This window comes from Chiloscyllium punctatum, chromosome 31 (genome assembly GCF_047496795.1).
Source record: "Chiloscyllium punctatum isolate Juve2018m chromosome 31, sChiPun1.3, whole genome shotgun sequence".
Lineage (NCBI taxonomy): Eukaryota > Metazoa > Chordata > Chondrichthyes > Orectolobiformes > Hemiscylliidae > Chiloscyllium > Chiloscyllium punctatum.
Window position 1 is genome coordinate 58914776 of NC_092769.1, and position 24826 is coordinate 58939601.

At 46.9% G+C, this 24826-nt stretch overlaps 2 non-coding genes across 2 annotated transcripts; both read left to right on the plus strand.

Moving 5' to 3' along the window:
* Window positions 1-589: 589 nt before the first annotated feature.
* On the plus strand, window positions 590-661 carry trnae-uuc (transfer RNA glutamic acid (anticodon UUC)). The gene has a single exon. It is a non-coding gene; the product is annotated as a tRNA-Glu (tRNA).
* Window positions 662-4071: 3410 nt separating this feature from the next.
* On the plus strand, window positions 4072-4225 carry LOC140457239 (5.8S ribosomal RNA). Its single transcript, XR_011953343.1, has one exon. It is a non-coding gene; the product is annotated as a 5.8S ribosomal RNA (ribosomal RNA).
* The last annotated feature ends 20601 nt before the right edge of the window (window positions 4226-24826 follow it).

The following is a 24826-nucleotide window of genomic DNA, read 5'->3' on the forward strand; positions in this document are numbered from 1 at the left end:
AGGTGTGGTCTCACCAGGGCCCTGTACAGCTGCAGAAGCACCTCTTTGCTTCTATACTCAATTCCTCTTGTTATGAAGGCCAGCATGCTATTAGCCTTCTTCACGACCTGCTGTACCTGCATGCTTGCCTTCATTGACTGGTGGACAGCGCTCAGCTGGAAGGTTGGAACTGAGGTAAGGTGGGGCGGAGGGGAAATGAGGAAACTGGTGCAGTCCACATTGATGTGCTGGGGTTGAATGTATCTGAGGCAGAAGTTGGGGCGTTCTTCCTCCAGGCATCGGGTGGGGAGGGAACGGCGATGGAGGATGCCCAGGTCCTGCATGTCCCTGGCAGAGTGGGAGGGGAGGTTGAAATGTTGGGCCACAGGGCGATGGGGTTGATTGTTGCGGGTGTCCTGGAGATGTTCCCTCAAGAGCAGTGACTTGACTCTGCGAGGAGGCTCCAGTCTCCCCAATGTAGAGGAGACCGCATCGAGAGCAATGGATACAAGAAATGACATTGGTGAAAGCCTTCGAACTTCCGTGACCTGGGTTCGATTTCCGGGTAGGGAAGAAATTTTCAGCAGAGCAGTCACGCTCCATCTGTATCTCCCTGGTGGTCTAGTGGTTAGGATTCAGCGCTTTCACCGCTGCGGCCCGGGTTCAATTCCCGGTCAGGGAAGCAATTTTCAGTGTGCTTTTGGGCTACCTGATCTCCTTAAATGCGCTGAACAGTAACTTCTTGGTCTTCGTCGTTACTGGCTGCTGCAGTGTGTCATGGCTAGTTGAAATAGTGTCCTCGTTCAAATTTGTTTGTATGTGTAGGGATAATTACTTCTGTAGCTGAGTACTTGGTTCGCATGTGTTGCTTTCCTGCAGAGGCTGTTTTGAATTTACCATTGACTGTTCGCTCTACTGTGACATCCAGAAATGGCACTTTGTTGTTGTTCTCCTCTTTTGTGAATTTTATGCCAGTAAGGAGATTGTTGATGGTGTTGTAGGTTTCCTCTAATTTGTTTCATTTTTTGATGACAGAAGTGTTTCATGGGTATTTCGTTGATTTGTTTGTTGGGATTGTTACTGAATATAAAGTGGGTGGTAACCACGAGGTTGACAGTGTTATCTTTGCTGATGAAGTTGGTTCTTCGAGTAGTGTCTTCAGTTTTCTTTGGCCACGTTGATGTTAATGGATGTGAACAGGGCTGTTATGTCAAAGGACAACATTTTTCCACCTCTTCAATCTTAGTGTCTTTGGTGTTCAGGAATTCTTAGATGGAGTAAATGGAGTGGCATGAATCTTCGACTTGGTGTTTTAGTCCTCAGTGTAGGCCTTTGACTCGTCTGTATATTGGTGTTCCAGGTAGTGAGACTATGGCCTGAGGGGGACTCCTGGTTTGAAAAGGAGGAGAACAACAATAAACTGTCATTCTTAGATGTCACAGTTGAGCGAACAGTCAATGGGGAACTTCAAACTAGCATCTACAGTAAAACAACACACACAAACCAAATACCTAACCACAAAAGCAATCATCCCAACACCCACAAAAAAGCTGCATCAGGACATTATTTTAACGAGCCACTACACACTGCAGCACAGAGAAACTACGAAGAGCACAAGAGGAATACGTATATAGTGTATTTAAGGAGAACGCATCCCCAATAAAGTCATTCCGCTGATTTCTCAGTGATGCTTCCAAGCTCACTCTCAAAAATCTGGTTTGTCCCTCCATTCTTTCCTGTTTGTTTTTTGTGCGTTTTGAAAGCTTTCGCAATCCTCTGACTGAGTATTGGAGTTGGGAAGTTATGTTGTGGCTGTACAGGACATTGGTTAGACCACTTTTGGAATATTGCGTGCAATTCTGGTCTCCCTCCTATCAGAAGGATATTGTGAAAGTTGAAAGGGGTGTGAAGCACCAATGGGCCCACAGAGGGGAAGAGGCTCTTCTGTCCCCCTGAGTGTGGGAAGGCCACTAGGGATTTACCATTTATTGATTACTTTCCTCCATTATTACATTTCCCAGAATGCCTGGTGATTAAATGCCATCTCTCTGCCCCATTTACCAGCTGATTCGTATCAAACTGTGGCCGGAGACCATCCTCCTCACTATCAATACCACCACCTTTCCAGAGTTTACTCCTAAACAGAGGGGGGAAGCACTGTGTCCAGCTAAGCAAAGGGAATTGTGTGTGCGTGTTGTGGGGGTTCAGAAACTTTTCAAGCTGCCTTTCCTTCATTTTCCTTCAAACCAAATCCATGTGGTTTGAGTTTTTATAACAGAAAACAGCACAGGGTTTAATTTTAACTTCCCACTGGCTGAAACTTTGTCCTGCCCTCTAACATCTGAGAGTAACACACTTTACTTCCCCTCCCCTCCCTCCATGTGTAACACAGAGTTTTGGGATTGGCACCTGTTGTGATTTTGTGATCTATTCTAAATGAAATTTTATCTCTGCGCAGCCGCAAGTGAACAGTCTGTTTTTGTGCTTTCTGTGAGATCAGGCTAGCAGCTTTTAAATCCTTATGTTAAGCAGCAGAAGCAAACAGTAGATCAGCAATTATATTTTGAAAGTGGTAATTCTAGACCTGGTCATCCCGTTGGGTCAACAGAGAGAGAGAGGGAGAGGATGTCACATCTAAAGTGCATACAGAAGTGTTGTTACACTTGTTCAGTCAGTTGAATTGGTTCTTCCCTCAGATGTGACTGGATATTGCTTTTCATGGATCATAATTAAACTACAACGGACCACATTAAATTCAAGGAATTAAATTGAAAGGGCAATTTGAGTGAATAAATGGAAATCTGCTTCAAGATTTTCTCCTGGTCTTTTATTTCACCAATTAGAAGTTGTTGGTTTGACAACTCTCCTAATCATAGAATCCCTACAGTGTGGGAGCAGGCGATTTGGTCCATAGAGTCAACACTGACCCTCCAAACAGCATCCCATCCAGACTCACAAAAATGTGCACCGCATGTGTGCAGAGAAAGGGATGCTGTGAGTGAGTGGGATGCTTTCACCAACACAATCTCCCTCCAAGACCCAAACATCCCCACAGCACCACCTGTCCGTTCCTCCACCACCACAGTGCCTCTGGACTTAACCCCTACCAACCACAGTGCCACTGTCCATTCTCCCCGCCACCCATAGCATCCCCTTATATTCTACTCGCCACCCACAGCGCCCCCTGTCCATTCTCCCCGCCACCCACAGCACCCAGTCCATTCTCCCCGCCACCCACAGCATCCCCTGACCATTGTCCTTGCCACACACAGCGCCCCTGTGCATTCTCCCCACCACACACTGCATCCCCTGTCCATTCTCCCCCACCAACTCCGGCATGACCTGCCCATCCTCCCCTGTAGCACCCACAGCACCTCTATCCATTCTCCCCCGCCATTCATGGCACCACCCTCTCCATTCCCCCGTGCCAGCCACGGCACCCTTGTCCAATCCCTCGCCACCCCCGGCACACCGTCCATTCTCTCTCTCTCTTTCTTAATCTCACCCCCACCCTCTGCATCCCTGTCCAGTCCCTCTTCCCATCTTCTGACTCCCCATGCATTTTCTCTCTCCCCCATACCCTCTGCTCTCCATCCCTCTGTTCCCCCATCTATTCTCTTTCTCAGCCCACGTTGCCGCGTTTCCCAGCCTACCTTGGCAATGGCCGGGCCGGGCCGCCGTCAGCTCTGGTTATTGCAGCCCCCGACTCCTCTCAAAAGTCCACTCACCGACACTCCGCCACGTGCACTCGTCAGTAACGCTGCCGAATCGATTGCTGGCCCCGTTTCCGTCTCTGCTTTTCCTAGGGCAAAGCTGCTGCATGCCTCGTGACACTCGGCGGGCGACATGGTGGAGGAGATCCTGCCTCCGTCACTGCGGTGCGTGCTGACATGCATCGCCTCTTGGGCGCCCTTTTTTTCCCTTTAGATGTATGTTTCCGCAGGCCGCGCCAGGCTGGTGCTCCCCACCGCTTCACGCCACCCTGCTATGTGCGCACGCCGACGTGCAGGTGGCTGCTGCTAAGGTGGGGAGTGTGTGTGCGGTCCGGGTCGCTTTCCTCTGGCGCGGGAGAGACCGAAAACAAACTCAGACAACTCTTGATGGTGGATCACTCGGCTCGTGCGTCGATGAAGAACGCAGCTAGCTGCGAGAATTAATGTGAATTGCAGGACACATTGATCATCGACACTTTGAACGCACTTTGCGGCCCCGGGTTCTTCCTGGGGCCACGCCTGTCTGAGGGTAATTTGGCAATCAATCGCACTCGCCTTGGCTGGCGAGAGCGCGGCTGGGGTGTCGCAGAGGACCCGTCCGCTTAGTCCCTCTAAGTTCAGACTCTGGAGCCCTCCGGCATCAGAGCACTTTGCCTTTCCCCACACCCTGCACATTCCGTTCCTCAGGCTCGACGCCATCCCCCCGCCGGGGAGCGCGGCCTGGCGTCCGTCTGTGTCGTGGCAGTGTGGCCATCACGGCTGTCACCGGTCCCCCAGAATGGCCGTCGGTGGTTTACACGGCGACGTGCACTGCTTCGTCTTCGGGACAAGGAGCTGCCTCGATAAGTTGAGCCTCCTATGGGGTCTGCCTAAGCTCTGCACGTCCGCATTGGGTCCGTCTCTCGGTTGGCTGGCAGTGGAAAGAGTGAAGGTAGCTGCGGACGTCCGGTGCTGGAGAGCTGCTGGCCTCACCGTGGAGCTCGCCAGTTCGAAACGCTGACCCGACTCGATGGTTGATTGATTGAGAGTGTTGAGAGGCACAGACCGTGTCTGGCAGCTGCAAGCCGCCCGCTGCTGCAGCCGCCCATCTCATGGTTCTTCCTCGGCCTAAAGTGGCCGGTGGGACGTCTGATCCTGACTCCCCTGCTGGCGATGAGTGCCTGGCTGAGGGAGGAGTTTTTCGTGAAACACTGTGACTTCGACAGTCGCACGCACGTGGATCGTTGGCTCTTGGCGATCCCATTCAGTCCGCACGTTTCTGCTCAGTCCTGTCTCCGGTCTCGGGAGGCACAGAGGGGTTGGCGGGCGTGGTTTGTGCACGGTCACCGTGCAGGCACACCTATTATGCCAAGGCCAACCATCGGGAGGACGGCGGAACGTCGGGCTATCGGGGGCCAAGTCGCCAGAAGGCCACCGCTGTGTCTTCCGTACCCTGTCACCGTCGGCGTGCCTTCCTCAACTCGTCCGGCTCGGGGCCGCTGGGTTCAGGAGCGGCGTCGCCCACCAGCCCCACTGAAGGCCGTGCCGTTCTGCGGCTGGCGATCGATGTGCGTGCCGTGCCTGTGCGACTGTTCGCCACTTGTGTCTCAGAACTTCTCTCTCCCTCTCTCTGACAGTCGGACAGACTCTGTCGGCTGGCGCCTCGCACGTTCTGGGCGGCGAATCGTCACTGCCGTGCCCGGGCCGCTGGCAAGGCAGGAATCGGGCTGATTCTTCCGCTTGAGTAAGCTGCCGGCACTTCCGAGATTCGCCTCCCACCGTGGATGGGGGAGAGTCGCCAGTCTCGTGAATTTGCGCCGAGCACATCCCCGCGCATGGTTGGCGGCAGGGGCGGCCACTCGTTGACACCATTGCTGGCAAGGGTGGTGAGCGACGTGTGGGTGGCTGGCTCTCTGACTATTGCGGTGTCGGCCAACCCCCCCGTCCGCAGTGAAATGTTGCCGGCCCACTAAGAGGTGGGGGCGTGCACGCTGGCGATGCGGCCTGGCCATCCTCTGACTCTGGGTACGACCTCAGATCAGACGCGACAACCCGCTGAATTTAAGCACATTACTTCGCGATGGAAAAGAAACTAACCAGGATTCCCTTAGTAACTGCGAGTGAACAGGGAAGAGCCCAGCGCCGAATCCCCGCTTGCCTGACGGGCGAGGGAAATGTGGCGTATAGAAGTGCTTTCTCTGACGGTGCACAGTCTCCTAAGTCCGCCCGATTGAGGCCTAGCCTGAGGACGGTGTGAGGCCAGTGGCGGTGCGAGGCTCGTCGAGATTGTGTCTTCTTGGAGTCGGGTTGCTTGTGAATGCAGCCCAAAGCGGGTGGTAAACTCCATCTAAGGCTAAATACTAGCACGATACTGATAGTCAACAAGTACCGTAAGGGAAAGTTGAAAAGAATTTTGAAGAGAGAGTTCAAGAGGGTGTGAAACCGTTAAGAGGTAAATAGGTGTTGTCCGCGCAGTCCACCCGGAGGATTCAACTCGGCGGCTCCAGTTGGCCGCTTTGGGGTCTGGCGGATCTCCTCTGCTGGGACCGCTTCCGGCATGGTCACGGCTGTCGCCGGGCGCATTTCCTCAGCTGGTGGTGCGCCGCGACCGGCTTTGGGTCGGCTGGGAAGACCGGTGGCTTTGGAAGGTGGCGCGCTGCTCCGTTTGGCGAGTGTTATAGCCCCATGGCAATATCCTTTGCCGCACCCCCGGATTAAAGGGAAGCGACCGCTGCCGCGCCCTCCCGCTGCGGCCCTCCCTCCCCCCCTCGCGGTGTGTGTGGAACCGCGTGTGGCGAGCGGGCTCGCCATGCTCCCGGTGGGTCTGTCGACCGGGGTGTAATGTCCTCAGTGCGCCCCAACCGCGTCCTGCCGCCGAGTCGGGTCGAGCCTCGCTGAGCTAGTGCCAGAGGGCCCTTCTTGTGGATCGCCCCAGCTGCGGTGCCCATCGTCCTACCATGGCAGGCGGGTGGCCTCGGCCGGCGCCTAGCAGCTGACGTAGAACTGATGCGGACCAGGGGAATCCGACTGTTTAATTAAAACAAAGCATCGCGAAGGCCACCGGTCAGTGTTGATGTGATGTGATTTCTGCCCAGTGCTCTGAATGTCAAAGTGAAGAAATTCAATGAAGCGTGGGTAAACGGCGGGAATAACTATGACTCTCTTATTCCCTCTCTTGGGAGATGTGACTACAGTGTTTTTAAGGTAGTTGGTTTCTGACCTTTGCCTGCGTCGTCACCTTTGTGATACATTTCTACGAATTTTGTCGATCACAACGTAAGGTCGAACCTCCACGTGGTTCCCCCTGGTAACGGCCTGTATGAGGAAGTTCTTGACGGGAAGGCAATTTTAAATTGTTTTGTGGTTGTTTTAGTCTGGTCTTATCAGTGTTTTTACCATCGATTTTATCTTTGGTCTTAACTTGATTTCATCACTGCTATACGCCACTGGCTGTTTTTATTGTTTTCCCCGTCGTTTGAGCATTACTCGGACCATGCCGGCTAATACGACGTCCCGAAAAGATACGAGATGGCTGGTGACCATTCAGTCTGGTTGAAACCACATTTGGCAGAGGCGATTATGGGCGATTCCAAAATTTCCAGTTGGGTGGGTGACCGGGAAAATAACCGCCCCGGTTGCTTTTGGCGGCTCTGTGTGCTTAATGTATGAGTCAAAAACGGTCTGGGCAATCCATCTCGCCTCAGACTCAGACCGAAGAGACCATAAGAATTATTCTGGCAAGGCTATCCTCGGGCAGCCACGAGGTAGCTGTTAACATTGTCCAGAATAATCAGTACAGCTTTGGAAGGGAAGGGCTTGTAGAGGAGGCCCCTCGACAGCCAAGTCCATTTAACAGCCGGATGATTTTTTATTCGAATTTTAAAGGGCCATTTGTTTTTAGTCGATGTGGAGATTTAGAGAGCAATTAGGAGAGGTACGAAGGAAGAATTATTCACCCAGTAATTAAAGAAACAGATAAATTAGAGTTAATAAGTAAATACCCAATAAAAGATTTTAAATGTAATTATTGTAATAATATCTACAATACCACAGGGAAGTTTAGGAAACACTTGAAAATATGTAAGGGAATTAAATCAGTGAGGATTAGGTGCAGTAAATGCGATTGGGAAGGGAACTATCAGGCGGTATAGTGCCACTATCCAAAATGTAAGATGAGTGATAATGTTAGTCGTAGTAGTAATAGTACCAGTAATAGTAATGAAGGAGGTGGATTAGAAAAATCATACCAGTGTGAAGGTTGCCCGTTAAAATTTAAATCAGCCAGAGGGTTGGGGCAACACGAAAGACATGCTCACCCTATCTTGAGAAATGAAAAAAACGAAAGAAGGGAAGATGGAGAGTAAGTTTACGATAGATAATAGAGAGGGAAACAAGAGGGGAGTATGGTCTAAGGAAGATGTAGAAAAGTTGCAACAACTAGAAATAGAATTTAGTGGCTGTAAGAATATTAGTAAAAGTATTGCAGAGAGAATCGGTTCCAAAACCGCTAAACAAATTTCGGATAAAAGGAGATTATTGAATTAGAAGAATAAAACTAACGATAATGATAAGGGTATAGAATTAGAAATGATCTTTAATGGTAATGACAATAACGAAATGCGAGATAGCTACCTGGGGTCAGATAGGTTGTTGGAGGAAGAAAGATTGAATGAACAGAGGGAGCAGGAGAACGCTAATATTATGGATTGTCAAGATTATAATGGTAGGTCGATATTAGAATTGATAAAAATAATTGAAGATGACCAGGGTAAGAATAAAGGATCAGGAGAATATTATGGGTGTAAGAATGGATAAATTAAGAAAGAAAAAGGACGATGGGACAGGTAAGAATGTAACTCACATGAAAAGAGTAAGTTTTAAGCTAAGGGATAGTGGGCAAAGAAAGAAGAAGGAAAACAAAGCTAAGAAAATATTATAGTAAAAAGAAGGGAGAATTTAAAGAAATGCAAGTTCTATATAAAACTAAGAGGCAGTATTTTGCAAGAACCCTAATGGGGGCCCTAGTTAAGAGTTAATGTCCCCTGAGCAAGGTAGAGTTAGAGGAATATTTTAAGGAAAGACTAACAAATTTGAATGAAAATAATAATTTAAGGGGTTTTGCTAAATATTAAAATCAAAGTGAGGGATCCTTGAGTGGCATTCTGACTGGTCCTGTGACGGTGGAAGACGTCGATCTGGCTATGAACGTGAAAACCGCTGTAGGGCCAGACAGGGTAATACAAAGAAATAATTAAGATATTTAATAAGGATAACTTATTATTTCCTAGACTATTTACAATTTGGATAAAAACCGGTAAAATTCCAGATCAGTTAAAAATAAGTAGAACGTTTCTGATCCCAAAGGTGAGCATAGAAGATGAGTTAAAAGATATAAATAATTGGAGGCCGATTACTATAGGGCCAATTATGCTTAGAATCTTTACACAAATCGTTGCGAATAGACTTAGTAAAGTGATAAATCTGAATAAAAGGCATAAAGGATTTATGACCGGCGGAGCAGGATGTGAGGAGAACGTAAAAATCCTGGAAAATATTATGAAAGGTGCGAAAAAGAATAAGAGGAATTTAGCTGTGGTTTTTGTAGATTGAGCGAAAGCCTTTGATACCGTCGGTCATAGATTAATTATAACAGCATTGAAAAGACTCCAGCTCCCGCAAATGTTTATTAAACGAATTACAAACTTATATGAGAATAATTTGACTCAAGTGGAAGGTTTTAAATTTAAAACCGGAAACATTGAAATTTTAAGAGGAGTAAAGCAAGGTGACGAGTTGTCACTGATCCTTTTAAACATTGTAATGGATCCATTAATTAGTCCTATCGAAGAGAAGCAGAAGGGGATATTCTTAGGATTAGACGGAAACAGTTTTCATTGCGCAACATTAGCGTTTGCTGATGACATAGCGTTAATTAGTCAATTTTATGAGGGTATGGTTTACAATTTAAAATTGGTCGAAAAGTTTGCAATAACACGGGAATGGAAGTGAACATAAAGAAACCTAAAGGATTTTATCTTACTTATAGAAATAAGTCTTTTATATTTAACGATAAAATTAATTGGAAGTTAAATGAAGGGGTTATACAATTCATAGAACCGGGCAACACGGATAACTACTTGGGTGCTAAAATAGATCCGTGGATTGGAGTTAGTAAAGTGGACTGGGAGAGCCAATTGGATACATGGATTGGGAATTTTTTTAAAAATCGCCTCTTAAACCAGTACAGAAAATAGAACGTTTAAAAACTTATTTTATTCCTAGACTGTATTTTTATTTCACTTTATCAGAAGTTTCTATTAATTACCTTAACAAATTGGATAATATTAATAAAAGCGCAGCGAAAGAGATCTTACACCTTCCGGAATCCATCACGGACGGAATGCTTTATGCTAAAGCCCGTGATGGAGGCCTGGCGTTAAATAGACTGTCAACTTTTATTCCAATATCGATTGTGAGGAAATATGAGACGCTACATAAATCTGATGACGAAATATTGCACGCCTCGTTTCAGTTTGAGGGTGAGAGTGTAGTGGAGAAAATGCATAAATGGAGTAAATTAAGGGTAATGGAAAAGATCTGGAATCCTAACATTAATCGACAATTGGATGAAGCAGATGCGATCATAGAAGATAGTGAAGATGGGATGGAGGAGTTTGCGAGTACTAACTATGCAACTGGAGATCTGTGGAGATACAGAGATGGATGGGCCTCCCCTGTCAAGGGGCAGGTTTCCATTATTATAAGAATGATAGTGCATCAAATAATTGGTTGACAAAATTATCTTTTGTGAAGACGTCAAAAGTCTTCGATTTTGTTACCAACTAATTTATTTCCAACGCGGGCGTCTTTGTCATATGGCAGGATTTTAACATTAAGAATTGCAGAAGATGTAATTACATTTTGGAAACTTTCGCGCATATTTCTGGATGGTGCCCTTAGGTCAAGAATATGAGATTTAAAAGGCACAATAGGTTAGCCAAAGAACTAGTTAGTTTTGTTAGGAAAAACGGGTGGACTTTATATATAGAGCCGCGAGTTAAAGATGCGCCCGGAAAACTATGGATACCGAACTTAATCTTTAAGAAGGAACAGCAAATCGTGGTGGTGGACATGACAGTCAGAACGGACCTTCAAATAAACTCCCTCGAATTGGCATGGGAGGAGAAGATAAAGAAATATAGTCACTTCGGTAAAGAGATAATGGACCTTGTTGGAGGAGGAAAGATATCTTTTTATGGGTTTGTGATAGGAGCTCGAGGGAAGTGGTTTGAGAAGAATTCGGATTTGATGAAAGGCCCCGGGTTTGTAAAATTTAAATCATTTGCACAAAATATCACAAACCTAACTTTATCTTTGACCCTCGAACTTTTAAGGATTTTCATGGACTCTTAATATCTCCGATCAACGTATTTTTAAAAATAGTTTAAATAGTGTGGTTTTAAATTTTTATATATATGTTTCAGTAGTTTAAATAGTATTTTAAATAGTTTTAATCGCTGATTTTAATTTAGAGTTAAATTTTAAGATTTTATTAATAAAATTGTACTGTTTTAGATCACTTAGGTTAATTGGTGGTGGGTAATTTTAGGTGTTAATTAATTAAAGTACACGCTACACGCAACAAGGGATGAGTGGTAACATTGTCCAACGGTTGATAACCTTAGCTCGTCCCTCGCCTCGCTGAAACTCTGCTTCACAACGTCTTTTAAACTTTTAACTTCTTTTATTTTCTTTTACGGTCCCCTTTTAGACCTTCTGACTGTGGTTTCGCTGAACAGGGGTATTTCAATTGTCGACGAGCGACATTAAAATCTTGGAAAGGACACGATCCATCGCATATGGTGAGTGCATCAAATAGCCAAATGCCGAGTGACGTGCATGAATGAATGAACGAGATTCCCACTGTCCCTACCTACTATCTAGCAAAACCACAGCCAAGGGAACGGGCTTGGCAGAATTAGCGGGGAAAGAAGATCCTGTTGAGCTTGACTCTAGTCTGGCACTGTGAAGAGAAAGAATAGGGAGAGAGTGCAGTTGAACACGTGGCTGCACGGATGGTGTAGGAGGGAGGGCTTCAGATATTTGGACAATTGGACTGCATTCTGGGGAAGGTGGGACCTGTATAAACAGGACGGGTTGCACCTGAACCAGAAGGGCACCAATATCCTGGGGGGTAGGTTTGCTAGCACTCTTCGGGGGGGTTAAAACTAATTTGGCAGGGGGATGGGATCCGGACTTGTAGTCCAGCAAGTAAGCTAGCTGTGTGTCAGGATGTTCAAGACTGTAGGGAGGCTGTGGAGAAGGTAGCACTGACAGGGACTACTTGCGGACACAGAGATGGGCTCAAGTGCATATACTTCAATGCAAGGAGTATCAGAAATAAGGTGGGTGAACTTAAGGCGTGGACCGGTACCTGGGACTACGATGTTGTGGCCATCACGGAAACATGAATAGATGAGGGACAGGAATGGCTGTTGGAGGTTCCTGGTTACAGATGTTTCAGTAAGATTAGGGAGGGTGGTAAAAAAGGAGGGGGGGTGGCATTGCTAATTAGAAATCGTATAACGGCTGTAGAAAGGAAGTTTGAGGGGGATCTGCCTCTGGAGGTAGTATGGGCTGAAGTCAGAAATAGGAAAGGTGCAGTCACCTTGTTGGGTGTTTATTATAGGCCCCCCAATAGCAGCAGAGATGTGGAGAAACAGATTGGGAAACAGATTTTGGAAAGGTGCAGAAGCCACAGGGTCGTAGTCATGGGCGACTTCAATTTCCCAAATATTGATTGGAAGCTCTTTAGATCAAGTAGATTGGATGGGGCGGTGTTTGTGCAGTGTGTCCAGGAAGCTTTTCTAACGCAGTATGTAGATTGTCCAACCAGAGGGGAGGCCATATTGGATTTGGTACTCGGTAATGAACCGGGACAAGTGGTGGGCTTGTTAGTGGGTGAACCTTTTGGTGATGGCGACCACAATTCTGTGACTTTCACCTTGGTTATGGAGAGAGATAGGTGCGCACAACAAGGAAGTTTTTACAATTGGGGGAAGGGAAATTACGATGCTGTAAGACAGGATTTGAGGAGCATACGTTGGGAGCATAGGCTGTCAGGGAAGGATGTGGTGGAAATGTGGGACTTTTTCAAGGAGCAGATACGACGTGTCCTTCATATGTATGTACCGATCAGGCAGGAAAGAAATGGTCGTGTGAGGGAGCCTTGGTTGACGAGGGAGGTTGAATGTCTAGTAAAGAGGAAGAAGGAGGCTTACATAAGGTTGAGGAAACAAGGTTCAGACAGAGCAGTGGAGGGATACAGGATAGCCAGAAGGGACCTGAAGAAAGGGATTAGGAGAGCTAAGAGAGGGCATGAAAAATCCCTGGCGGATAGGATCAAGGATAACCCCAAGGCATTCTATGCGTCTGTGAGAAACCTGAGAATGACGAGAACGAGGGTAGGTCCGATCAAGGACAGTGGTGGGAGACTGTGTATTGAGTCGGAAGAGATAGGAGAGGTCTTGAACAAGTACTTCTCTTCAGTATTTACGAACGAGAGGGACCGTATTGTTGAAGAGGAGAGTGTGAAACGGACTGATAAGCTACAAGAGATACCTGTTAGGAAGGAAGATGTGTTGGACATTTTGAACAACTTGAGGATAGACAAGTCCCCCGGGCCTGACGGGATATATCCTAGGATTATGTGGGAAGCAAGAGAGGAAATTGCAGTACCGTTGGCAATGATCTTCTCGTCTTCACTGGCAACTGGGGTGGTACCAGGGGACTGGAGAGTAGCGAATGTTGTGCCCCTGTTCAAAAAAGGGAATAGGGATAACCCCGGGAATTACAGGCCAGTTAGTCGTACTTCTGTGGTAGGCAAAGTAATGGAAAGGGTACTGAGGGATAGGATTTACGAGTATCTGGAAAGACACTGCTTGATTAGGGACAGCCAGCACGGATTTGTGAAGGGTAGGTCTTGCCTTACAAGTCTTATTGAATTCTTCGAGGAGGTGACCAAGCATGTGGATGAGGGTAGAGCAGTGGATGTAGTGTACATGGATTTTAGTAAGGCATTTGATAAGGTTCCCCATGGTAGGCTTATGCGGAAAGTCAGGAGGCATGGGATAGAGGGAAATTTGGCCAATTGGATAGAAAACTGGCTAACCGGTCGAAGTCAGAGAGTGGTGGTAGATGGTAAATATTCAGCATGGAGTCCAGTTACAAGTGGAGTTCCGCAGGGATCAGTTCTGGGTCGTCTGCTGTTTGTAATTTTTATTAATGACTTAGAGGAGGGAGTCGAAGGGTGGGTCAGTAAATTTGCAGATGATACAAAGATAGGTGGAGTTGTGGACAGTGAAGAGGGCTGTTGTCGGCTGCAGAGGGACTTAGATATGATGCAGAGCTGGGCTGAGGAGTGGCAGATGGAGTTCAACCCTGCCAAGTGTGAGGTTGTCCATTTTGGAAGAGCAAATAAGAATGCGGAATACAGGGTTAATGGTAGGGTTCTTGGTCAGGTGGAGGAACAGAGGGATCTTGGGGTCTATGTACATAGATCTTTGAAGGTTGCCACTCAGGTGGATAGAGTTTGTAAGAAGGCCTATGGAGTATTATCGTTCATTAGCAGAGGGATTGAATTCAAGAGTCGTGAGGTGATGTTGCAGCTATACAGGACTTTGGTTAGGCCACATTTGGAGTACTGTGTGCAGTTCTGGTCGCCTCACTTTAGGAAAGATGTGGAAGCTTTGGAGAGGGTGCAGAGAAGATTTACCAGGATGTTGCCTGGAATGGAGAGTAGGTCTTACGAGGATAGGTTGAGAGTTCTCGGCCTTTTCTCGTTGGAACGGCGAAGGATGAGGGGTGACTTGATCGAGGTTTATAAGATGATCAGAGGAATAGATAGAGTAGACAGTCAGAAACTTTTTCCCCGGGTACAACAGAGTGTTACAAGGGGACATAAATTTAAGGTGAAGGGTGGAAGGTATAGGGGAGATGTCAGGGGTGGGTTCTTTACCCAGAGAGTGGTGGGGGCATGGAATGCGCTGCCCGAGGGAGTGGTAGAGTCAGATTCATTGGCGACCTTTAAGCGGCATTTGGATAGGTACATGGATGGGTGCTTAATCTAGGATAGAAGTTCGGCACAACATCGTGGGCCGAAGGGCCTGTTCTGTGTTGTATTGTTCTATGTTCTATGTTCTATGTTCTAGGTGTAGAATAAGTGGGAGGCTTCGGCCACTGGCGAAATACCACGACTCTTATCGTTTTTTCACTTGCCCTGTGAGGCGAGCCCGAAGGGGCTCTCGCTTCTGGTCGGAAGCGCCCAGGCGGCCAGGCGCGACCCGCTCCGGGGACAGTGGCAGGTGGGGAGTTTGACCTGTCACACCGTAACGCAGGTGTCCTAAGGCGAGCTCAGGGAGGACAGAAACCTCCCGTGGATCAGAAGGGCAAAAGCTCGCTTGATCTTGATTTTCAGTCCGATCACAGACCGTGAAAGTGGGGCCTCAGGATACTTCTGACCTTTTGGGTTTTAAGCAGGAGGTGTCAGAAAAGTTACCACAGGGATAACTGGTTTGTGGCGGCCAAGCGTTCATAGTGACGTCCCTTTTTGATCCTTCGATGTTGACTCTTCCTACCATCGTGAAGCAGAATTCACCAAGCGTTGCAATGTTCACCCACAAATAGGGAACGTGAGCTGGGTGTAGACGGTCATGAGACAAGTTAGTTTTACCCTACTGATGTTGTGTTGTTGCAATCGTAATCCTGCTGAGTACAAGAGGAACCGCAGATTCAGACATTTGGTGTATGTGCTTGGCTGAGGAGCCAGTGGTGCGAAGCTACCATCTGTGGGATTATGACTGAACGCCTCCAAGTCAGAATCCTGCCGAAATGTAACGATACCCTAGCGCCTTGGATCACTGGTTGGCCGAGGTTAACCGATTCCAGTCGGTGTGTATCGCCATTCGATTCTGGTCTGGAGTGCGGCTGTATGTGCGTTGCCTCTCTCCTTTACTTGCATCTCATGTTCATGGGGAACCTGGTGCTAAATCAGTCGTAGACGACCTGATTCTGGCTTGGTTTTGTAAGTAGCAGAGCAGCTACCTCGCTGCGATCTATTGAAAGTCATCCCTCGAGCCAACCTTTTGTCGGTAACCGGTGCATGAGAATTTACTCCCACGCATGTTCGTATGGACCCGTCCATTACATCGGCTTCTGTTCGGGCCCCGCATCGAACCCGACACCCTGCCGACCATTTCACGCCCACAGGCGCACCACCTCCCCCGGGGGTGTTCGTGCGTGCGCCTGCCCGTGGGTGGCGGCAATGGCAGTCAGGCCACAGTCGAAGTGGGACGTGCTGAGTCGAGGGCGGCGGCTCTGCGTGTGTGTGTGGGGGGGTTGGAGAGTTCGGTGAGTTGGTCGGTCGGTGTTCTTCCTAAGTGCTTCTTGCTGCACCACCTCGGCATGCCGGCGCCTGGCAGTCATCCGTGCTGCTCCCTGGCCAGGAGCAGTTACGTGATGCCGTCAGACCGGTGTGCGGAGTGTGGGTCGTGTTACCCACTGGCCTTGGGTGCATGGCAAGCGGCAGGGGAATTTTTTATTTATTTTTTAAAAATTTTCCCCTCCTCTTCGCTTTTTGAAGAGATCAGTTACTGAGTTACCACTGACACTTAGCATTTTTGGGGGTCAGTACAAATCAGTAACCAGCGACACATAGAATTTTTTTCGGGTCAGTAGAAGTCAGTAACGAAGTGCATTTTTGAATTGGTTACTGACTTCTCCGTTCGAGTTGCGGCTGCGGTTGGCTTCAATTAGTTGTGGGGGCTTAACTATCGCCCAGGGGAGCATGCCCCGTTCGTGTGGCCGAGGATGCAGTGCCTTTTGAAGGGGGTGTTTCTGAATTTGGATCCTTTTTGAGTTGCATTGGCAGATGGATGAGGAATTGAAGGGTGTGTTTGTCTGGAGTGCCACCGGCCGTGGGGTCAGGCTTCGGGTGAGTGTTCGGTTCCTGCTTAGGGATAGGGAAAGGGTTCGACTTAGGTTTAGTGTTCGGGTTCCCGTTTTAGTAATGTTTGATGTCCATTTTCCAAGGAGGCGAATCCAAGGCTTCAGGGGGACTTTGAGTGTTCGGGGCTGGGTAGTTCAGCCGGATTTGACCCGGCCGTTCTGCGGACGGTCTTGACTTCGAGGGCGGACCCTCTCCCGTGTTCAGTCCAAACGTGAAGCATCTTTAACGGCGGGAAGTGGTCCAAACGGGGATGGGAGTGAAAGTGACTGCTCATACCGACTTTGAGGCTTCTAAGCCGGGTAGCTCAGCCGGATTTGACCCGGCTGTTCTGCCGACGGTCTCGACTTCGAGGGCGGAGCGTGGCCCGTGTGCATTCTGATTTTCATGCATTTTTAACGGTGGGAAGTTGTCCAAATTCGGATGGGAGTTAATGTAACTGCTTATGCCGACCTTGAGACTTCTATGCCGGGTAACTCAGCCGGATTTGACCCGGCGGTGCTGCCGACGGTCCTGAATTCGAAAGCGGACCGGCCCCCGTGTTCAGTACGAATTTCATGCATTTTTAACGATGGGAAGTGGTCCAAACTGGGAAGGGATTGAACGTTACTGCTCATACCGACTTTGAGATTTCAAACCCGGGTAGCTCAGCCGGATTTGACCAGGCAGTTCTGCGGACGGTCTCTTCTTCAAGGATGGACCCAGCCCCGTGTTGAGTCCAAATTTTATGCATGTTCAACAGTGGGAAATGGTCCAAATGCGGATGGGATTGAACGTGACTGCTCATGCCGACCTTGAGACTTCCAGGCCGGGTAGCACAGCCGGATTTGACCCGGCGGTTCGGCGGACGGTCTTGCCTTCGAGGGCGGTTCCTCCCCCGTGTTCAGGCCAAATTTCATGCATTTGTTACGGTGGGAAGTTGTCCAAACGGGGATACAGTTGTCTTGTGAGCAGTACAGGCATATCAGAGTTAAGTAGCAAAGATATGTAAATATATAAGTAAAACAGCTGCAAAAACAAAAACACAGGTCCAGGCGAATGTTAAGAGTTTGAGAGTCCATTCAGTATTCTAATAACAGTGTGGTAGGAACTGTTTCAAAACCGGCTGGTGCATGTTTTCAGGTTTCTGAACTATCCACCCCGATAGTAGAGGTTGCAGAAAAACATTGCCAGGCTGTGATGAGCCTTTGACAATGCTGCTGGCCTTACCTTGATAGTGGGCCTGATAGATGGATGACATTGATGGGAGGTTGACCTTTGTGCTTGTCTGGGCTAAGTTCACCACTCTGTGTAATTATCTCTGATTTTGAATGATACAGTTGAAAGCTTTGACCTCCAAGAGGTTTTTGTGTTAAAGCTGCTCATTTCTTTCAGCCTCCTGCACTAAGTTTCCAATGTCATGTTTCAGATCGAGCAGTGAATGACGAGCGAATATCGTTAGAAATTGTAAACTTTTAAGGAGTGCGATTACTGCGTGATTTCATCGGCGTCGTAATGTTTACAGACAGCACCAGGAGGTATGGGCTGTCTCGGCTAGAAATGTTGTGGAGGAGTCAGTGTTGGACTGGGATAGACAAAGTTAAAAACACAACACCAGTTATAGTCCAATAGGTTTATATGGAAGCACTAGCTTTCAGAGCGCTGCTCCTTCATAGGATAGCTGCAGAGCAGGATCATAAGACACAATTTACAGCAAAAGATCACAGTGTCATGCAACTGATGGGATATATTGAACAAACCTAGAATGATAGTAAGTCTTTCATCTTTTAAAATGGGTTGCAGGTTTCAATTCATTCATATGTAAATCCCAGAACTACTTTTAAGTCCCCATTCTCAAAATGACTGAAGTTTTTATAAAAATAGGTGACATCTCAGCTCATATAATGCATGAAATATATGAGGTTCGAGTCTGTCTGTATCCCACTCTTGCTTGAATCAGACTGGTTCCATTTCCAAAGTAGGAATTTATAAAATATTACATGGATTAACTGCCTGCAGATTGTGCACTTTTTGAGCAAAATTGAATAGATCTGCAAATGCAAATTCACCCCATAGACTATTATCTGTGTGTGAATGTGAGTGTTTGCGTGTGTGCATGCTTGGTAAAGTGTGAGTGTGATTGGAGTATAAGTCTGTAAGAGGGTGAGTATTTTGGTTGGGATGGGTGATGCATATGTGTGTGTGTCTGAGAGACAGCATGTGTATGACAGAGTTGTAGATAAAAGCGAGGGGTTGCATTTTACTAAAACAAGGGCAGGACTTGTACAGGTAATGGTAGGGCACTGGGTCGTGTCGTAGAATAGAGAGATATGGTGGCTTTCAGGTACATTATTCTTGAAAGGTTCATTGCTGGGACACAGGATGGTTAAGAAGGCATTTAGCAGCATTGCCTTCATTGTTCACACCGTTGAGATAGGAGTTGGGACATCATGTTGAGGATGTCCAGGATGTTGGTGAAGCCAGTTTGAGTACTGAGTCCAGTTCTGGTCGCCCTGTAATAGGAATACTATTGGAGGGGGTTTGGAAAACACTTTCCAGGATGTTGCAAGGACTGGAGGGATTGTGTTCTAAGGAGAGACTGGGACTTTTTTCAGTGGAGCGCAGGAGGTTGAGGGGTGACCTTATTGAGACTTACAAAATCATGAGCAAAAATACTGACGACCGTGTACGGTTATGACATACCACAGGAGAACAAAATTGTGGCTCTACTCTTTTTTTTTCCTACTGGCATTTGACCATTTAAAATCTGTCAGTAACAGCAGCATCTTCAGAGCATACTGCACATGCTCCTCTGTGTCAGCAAGGTCTGTGCGGGTTAGCTGGTGTCAGCAAAAACTGCATGCTCGGCGCTGTCCCTGGAAACGGCTCGAGACCTTCATAGATCAATTGAGAGCATTGTCGGACTGGAAGGAAACTTATCCTCCTGCCAATCAGAGCCCCCTTATTGTCTGAATGTGGAAGATGGACCATGTCCTTCTGAAGCTGCTGCTGTTCCTCTCTCTCTCTAAATGAAGATTGAGCTTCACCCCAGACTGTAACTTCCTTCCTTTGTCCAACATCTGTGAGTATGGCACTCTTTTCTCACCCTCTTTTTCCATTTATTTTTCATTCGGGGCTTCAGTTGTTGACTTGCAGCAATTGAAACGGAAGAGAGTGAATCCGGGAGGCGGGGCCGATTCTGGAAATGTTGGAGAAATTACTACTGCAGATGCTGAAGGTCAGAGTCGAGAGTGTGGTGTTGGAAAAGCACAACAGATCAGGCAGCATCAAAGGAGGGTATGAAGGAATGGAGACTTTCACCTTCTGTGGAATGAGAGAAAGAGTTCATTATAAATTAGCTTTGATCAGATAGGCCAATGGGAGATGGAATTTAATTTAGAGAACTACATTTTGGTCAAGCAGGACTGACTGGGGAGTGTTGCAGAATAAAGAGACCTTGGAGTGCAGGTTCATACTTCACTGAAAATGGAGTCTCAGGCAGACAGAATAGTGAAGGCAGTGTTTGGTATGCTTTCCATTGTTGGTCACAGCATTGAGTATGGGAGTTGGCTGTGCAGGACATTGGTTAAGCCACATTTGAAATGCTGCATCCACTTCTTGTCTCATTTCTATCGGAAAGATGTTGTGAAACTTTGAAAAGGATCAATAAAGATTTACAAGGCTGTTGCCAGAGTTGGAGGGTTTCAATAGACAATAGACGCAGGAGTAGGCCATTCAGCCCTTCGAGCCTGCACCGCCATTCAATATGATCATGGCTGATCATTCCTACTCAGTATCCTCTTCCTGCCTTATCTCCATAACCCTTGATTCCACTATCTTTGAGAGCTCTATCCAACTCTTCCTTAAATGAATCCAGAGACTGAGCCTCCACTGCCCTCTGGGGCAGAGCATTACACACAGCCAACACTCTCTGGGTGAAGAGGTTTCTCCTCATCTCTGTCCTAAATGGTCTACCCGTATTTTTAAGCTGTGTCCTCTGGTTCGGCACTCACCCATCAGCGGAAACATGTTTCCTGCTGCCAGTGTCCAATCCTTTCATAATCTTATATGTCTCAATAAGATCCCCTCTCAGTCTTCTAAACTCAAGGGTATACAAGCCCAGTCGCTTCCGTCTTTCAGTGTAAGGTAATCCTGCCATTCCAGGAATTGACCTCGTGAACCTACGCTGCACTCTCTCAAAAGCCAGAATGTCTTTCCTCAAACTTGGAGACCAGAACTGCACACAGTACTCCAGTTATGGTCTCACCAGGGCCCTGTACAGCTGCAGAAGCACCTCTTTGCTTCTATACTCAATTCCTCTTGTTATGAAGGCCAGCATGCTATTAGCCTTCTTCACTACCTGCTGTACCTACATGCTTGCCTTCATTGACTGGTGTACAAGAACACCCAGATCTCTCTATACTGCCCCTTACAGCTCCAAGAAGAGGCCGAGTAGGCCAGGGATATTTTTTCTCTGGAGGGTCAGAGGCTGAGGTGTGACCTTATAGAGGTTTATAAAATTATGAAGGTCATGGATAGGATAAATAGACAAGGTCGGTTCCCTGGAGTCAGTGGCGGTGGGGGTGGGGGGGGGGGGGGCGGAGAGATGGAGACTAGAGACATAGGTTTTCCGTGAGAGGGGAAAGATATAAGAGTTCTGAGGGGCAACTTTTCCACGAAGAGTGTGGTGCATTTAACGAGTAATCTGCCAGAGGAAGTGGTCGACACTCATACAATCTCAACATTTAAAAGTCATCTGGATGGGGTTATGAATAGGAAAGGTTTGGAGGGATATGGGTCAGGTGATGGCAAGTAGGACTAGATTGGGTTAGGATATCTGCTCCACATGGACAGGTTCAAGTGAAGGGTCTGTTTCTAAATTGTACATTTATGACTATTTGATTACAGATTCTGCTCCTCTCTCTGAATGAAGTTTGAGCGTCACCCCAGACTGTAACTTTCATCCTCTGTCCAACATCTGAGTACAATACTCTCTTTTCTCACCCACTTTTTCAATTTTTTTTTCATTCTCGGGTTCAATTGTTGACTTGCAGCAACTGAATGGAAAGGGAATGAATCCAGGGAGGGAACAAACTCTGGAACAGTTGGTCCAGGTCTGTGTCTCGATTGACAATGTAGACAATCATAAGGCTGGAAGAACACAGCAAGCCAGGCAGCATCAGGAGGTGGAGAAGTCTACGTTTCAAGTGTTTCTTCCGGATGGGGGATGGGTGTAGGACAAGATGCAGATAAAAGGCTGCCGGGAGCAAGGTGTTGAAGTGGGGATTGGTGAAGACAGAGGGTACAACCTGATGGTCGATGGGAGGAAGGAATCTGGTTTGTAGCAGGGAAGAGTGAATGGGAGGGACAGAGGCCGTGAAGTGAGTTGGGGAATGGACAACTCCATGTGAAAGATGAGGTGTTGTTCCTCCAATTTCTAGATTGGATCGTTGTGGCAATGAAGGAGGTCAAAGCTGGTCATGTCAGAAAGGGAGAGGGAAGAGGAATTAAAATGGGTGGTGACTGGGACATCTGGTCAGCCTCTGCAGATCCTCTTGCCCTTCCTTCTTTTAGCAAACTGCAACCCCTGGCTTTTATCCACACCTCTCTTATGCACATACTTTCTGACACGCACACATCGCCAATATTCACCCTCGCACAGGCTGATACTCCATAACACACTTCACCAAGCAAGCACGCATGCAAAAACACACTAACGCACAAACTCACATGGAGGCACCTGTGCTGCCCTGCATAGTTTGCAGAAATCTCTCTCTCTTCAGAGAATCCCCACAGTGTGGAAGCAGGTTACTCGACCCAACGAGACTACCCGATCCTCCAGAAAGTAACTCCCCATTTCTCTAGATTCACCCTTGACTAATGCACCTAACCTGGACATCCCTGGGCACTATGGGTAATTTGAGCATGGCCAATCCACCCGAACCTGGACAAAGTTAAAAATCACATAACACCAAGCTATTTGGAAGCACTGGCTTTCGGCACGAAACTCTTTCATCAAGTGTTTGTGAAGAATAAGATCATAAGGGACAGAATTTATGGAAAAACATTTCAGTGGCAGGACACTGCAATGATATATTGAACAAACCTGGATTGTTAAGTCTTTCATCTTTTCAAATGGGTTGCAGGCATCATTAATATGTAAATTTCCAACTTCCTGTAAGGCACTTCTCAACATAACTTAAGGTTTTGTAACAAAAGATGTCATCTCAGCTCAGACAATGCATTAACTGTGTGAGGTCAGAGTCCAAATCTTGAATCAAACTGGTTCTATTTCCAAAGTCAAATTTACAAAATATAATATGTATTGACTGCCAGCAGAGTGTGCATTTTTAAGCAAAATAGGATGTATCTGCAAATACAAATTCGCCCCTATGGATTTCTGTGAGTACGCGCGCGTGAGAGAGAGAAAGTCTACTTCCGTGCTGTACGTGTCTATCTCTATTTGATATGATGCTTCATTTCTGGTGAAAATATTGTAAATCATAGCTGGGTCCTAACAGGTGGATGTAAGGGAGAGAGGATCCTCAAGTTGGGCACAATCAGAATCCTGGGAGAGCCCTATTTCTGGTTTGCTTCCTAATAAACAGACATTAAGCACTCGCACCTATTTATTTCTCATGTTGTTTCATTTTTCTTGTTTGATTCCCTGCTATGACGACTCTTTTGGATCTGGCTGGTTGAGAGACTGGGAGATTGTGCTTTGGGCTTTGATTGACTGACTGAATATTTTATTGTTCCAGAAGGTGTAAAAAGAGGGGGTGGGGGTCAAAGCTTCAGCAGAAATCCAGTAGAGCTGAGAACAGATTGATCTCCCTGTTCCCACAGAATAAGATATCAGAGGACAGAGAAATGAGGACCTGAAATCAGAGCGGACACCAGACTACCCTGTGGTCAGTGCTTTGATTAGCAGTGGCAACCCTCTACCTTTACCTAGCTTCCCATTTGACTACCCCCTCGATATTCAGGATCCAATCCTTGTCATCCTGAAGGCATGTTTCTGTGAGGAGCCTCAGATCATAATTATTCTCTTCAATGTGTGCAAACAATTCATTTACTTTTGTTACAGTGCAGCACACATGCAGAAACACCACTTTTTGTTTCCGTTTTTGTGATCATTCAGAATCCAGTTTTGATTGCTGGTATATTTAGTCTCCTTGCTCTAATGTTCATTTCCCACATCACTACATTGCTCACTAGCCTTGATTTGGATTGACCAGGCTAAATTGTCCATCAAGTCCAGGAATGTGCAAGTTAGGTGGGTTAGCCATGGGAAATGCAGGGTTATAGTTTCATAGTAATACAAGCAGGAGTAAGCCATTTGGCCCATTCAGCCTGCTCCGCCATTCATTAAGATAATGGTAAAACTATCTATCGTCTCAACTCCTCCTCCCTGCATTATCCAACTATCCTTAATTAACCTTCCATGCAAAAACCTAACGAACTGTGTCTTCAATATACTTAATGAGGCTGTCTCTACTGCTTCCTTGGGCAGAGAATTCCATAGATTGACTACTATCCAGGAAAACTCCTTCCTCCTCATCTCTGTCCAAAATCCAGTCCTCCAAATTATGTGGCCTAGTCTCATCCACCAGCAGAAATCTCTGGATAGGGTAGGGTTTCATCCCTACAGTGCAATGAATTCTCACTTTCCACCAAAGTGTCATACATAACTGGATATTAATCTGCTACATCTCGGTGGATAGACTGGGACTTTTCTCACTGCAGCACAGGAGGTTGAGAGGTAAAGTTAGAGATTTATAAAATCAGGAGGGGGTAGATGAGGTGAATGGTGGGTGTCATTCCCCACAGGTGGGGATTTTAAGATTAGAGAGCAAACTTTGAAGGTGAGAGGAGAAAGATTTCAAAATAATTGAGGGGCAGCAATTTTTTTTAAAAAAGAGAGTGGCTTGTGTGTGGAATCAACATCCCGACACAGTAGTGGATGCAGGTACAGTAACAACATTTAAAAGACATTTGGATAAGAACATGAATAGGAAAGGTTCAGAGGGAATTGGGCCAAACACAGGCAGGTGTGACTAGTTCAGTTTGAGAACATAGTCAGCATGGATTAGTTGGACTGAAGGGTCTGTTTCTATGCTGTATGACTCTGTAACTGTTCTGTACTGGTCAAAAAAGCCATTTTCTCACCTTC